The sequence below is a fragment of the Periplaneta americana genome, chromosome 11 (genome assembly GCF_040183065.1).
Source record: "Periplaneta americana isolate PAMFEO1 chromosome 11, P.americana_PAMFEO1_priV1, whole genome shotgun sequence".
NCBI classification, from domain to species: Eukaryota; Metazoa; Arthropoda; class Insecta; order Blattodea; family Blattidae; genus Periplaneta; species Periplaneta americana.
Window position 1 is genome coordinate 122,499,668 of NC_091127.1, and position 2,552 is coordinate 122,502,219.

The 2,552-nt window shown below is 38.2% G+C and overlaps 1 non-coding gene across 1 annotated transcript; it reads left to right on the top strand.

The window, feature by feature from the left end:
• Positions 1–333: 333 nt before the first annotated feature.
• On the top strand, positions 334–407 carry TRNAS-GCU (transfer RNA serine (anticodon GCU)). Its single transcript has one exon. It is a non-coding gene; the product is annotated as a tRNA-Ser (tRNA).
• The last annotated feature ends 2,145 nt before the right edge of the window (positions 408–2,552 follow it).

The window sequence follows — 2,552 nt, forward strand, 5'->3', positions numbered from 1 at the left end:
CAGGAACTGTACACGACACCGTCACAATTTTTCCTTTTATATCCACACAACTCACATGAGCTGACAAGATGCCAGAACTCAACTGTGAGTGCACACAAATACTGTGCGACTTTAAATTGTGGCTTTCTGTTAACGTACCTCCAGTAACGAATGTATTATACAAATCTGGCTTTCAGATAGTAGCTCCCTGTAAAGCAGGTTTGAATAATTTCAAGGAAAAATTGTTCCGGGGCCGGGTATTTGTGTGCACTCACAGTTGAGTTCTGGCGTCTTGTCAGCTCATGTGAGTTGTATGGATATAAAAGGAAAAATTATGACGGTGTCGTGTATAGTTCCTGGGGTAGCTTAGTCGGTAGAGCGTTCGCGCGCTAAGCGAAGGGTCCCGGGATCGATACCCGGCCCAGGAACTATTTTTCCTTGAAATTTTTCAGAAATACTTTGACAAACCTTGGAGGCATGTTCCTCACACCAAAACAAGAAAAAAGTTCATATAAACATATGTCCGAAAATCCTTAGTTTTTTTAAGTTATTAATGAAAGAACGTAAAGAAACATCTTTTAGATATTGTTAGCTTGGTAGCAAGTGTTGCAACTTTAACCAATTCAGAAACTCATAACAAATGTTTAAAATGTTGTCCTGTAGTAAACAAGTCTCCTTGGCACCTAGGATATAATGGGTGCATCAGCAGACTTGTATCGATAACATCATTCGATTATCTAACAAAATGAATATTATTATCGGTTACAAACTTAAGTTAAGTTGTTGGATTGTACCTCGAAACGTGTTGAACGTAAACGTTCATTATTATCAGTTTCTGAATTGATGAAAGTTGCAACACTTGCTACCAAGCTGAAAATACCTAACAGATGTTTCATTATGTTCTTTCATTAATAACTAAAAAAACTAAGGATTTTCGGATATATGTTTATATGGACTTTTTTTCTTGTTTTGCTGTGAAAAAAGTGCTTTCCATACTACATTCCTTAAACAGCATTCAAAAATTCCTCCCGCTATCACTCAAGAAAATACTAATGGAAACACTAGTAATGCCCCATTTCGATTATTGTGAATCTCTACTGACCGACCTCAATGTCAACCAGTCGCAAAGATTACAACATGTTCATAATTCTTGTGTTCGCTTCGTCTACGATGTCCGTCGCGCTGACCACATTACCCCATCCTTCCAAACTCTAAACTGGCTACGGCTTAACGAACGTAGAAATTTTCATTCTCTTGTTCTCCTTTTCCAAGTCCTTCACACCTCTACACCTACCTATCTTGCCTCCCGTTTCAGTTACCTGTCATCATATCATAATCTCTTCACACGCACTCAAAATAGCCCCATACTAGCCATACCAACATATAAGACATCATCGTATTCATCATCATACACAATCTCGCTTTCGGACATCAGAGACTGTCGGAATTTAGTAGCGTTCAAAAAAAAAAAAAATTCTCTCTTCTTAATTTTTACAATGAACTGTATAGCTTTTATTAGTCTGTTAATCTTTTAGTACTTTCATTTTTACTATATTTTTAAATTCAATATTAATTGTAATTATAACTGTAATTGTATTCTTAATATTGTAGTTGTAATCCCCTGGTAGAGGGGAAGAGAAGGCCTGATGGCCTTATCTCTACCAGGTTAAATAAATAAATAAGTAGATAAATAAATAAATAAATAAATAACATGCCCCAAGGTTTGTCAAAGTATTTCTGAAATATCCTGTAGAGGACTAAGCAAAGCATACCAAAAGCCTGAACTAACCTAATATAATCTGTTAGTGACACTCGACCTTACGAAAACTCGCTTCCTATGTAGCTACTAAAAAGCTTACACGCAAGGCATTCGACCCCAACTCTCCATCGGCTACCACTTCCACAGCAACTTTCCATACATTTTTTTTGCTTGGTTATTTAATGACGCTGTATCAACTACTTGGTTATTTAGCGTCGAAGGAATTGGTGATAGCGAGATGGTATTTGGCGAGGTGAGGCCGAGAATTCTTCATATCTTACCTGACATTCGCCTTATGGTTGGAGAAAACCTCGGAAAAAACTCAGCCAGGTAACCAGCCCAAGCGTGAATCGCGTGAATCGAACACACGCCCAAGCGCAACTCCGGATCAGTAGGCAAACCCGCTACCGCCGATGACGTGATATTCACAGTTTTAGTTTATCATCATGTTTAGGCCTAATATATTTAAAAATGTTACTGACAGATATTTTTAATATGGACTGTGATCAACTACTTCTGTTCCTTCGAATACAAAATCTTAGGAAATTTTCAAAGTGTTTCAAGGTTTGCTTTCATTTAATCAACAGTGGAATGCAGTTCATACATAGCTCTTTTGGCAACACTGGTAGTGTGGATGAGCAGTAGTGTGTGAGAACGAATTTAGTTCATGCCTGAATACCAAGGTGTCATGAGAACGTAGATGCTATGACGACAGCTGCATGTGTTATTATGTTCCCGCAACTAATTCGGCCAGTGGATGTGGTGCCACGTAGCTGGGCGGTGTGGCTCCTTCCAGATTCTGTTTAATTATCAT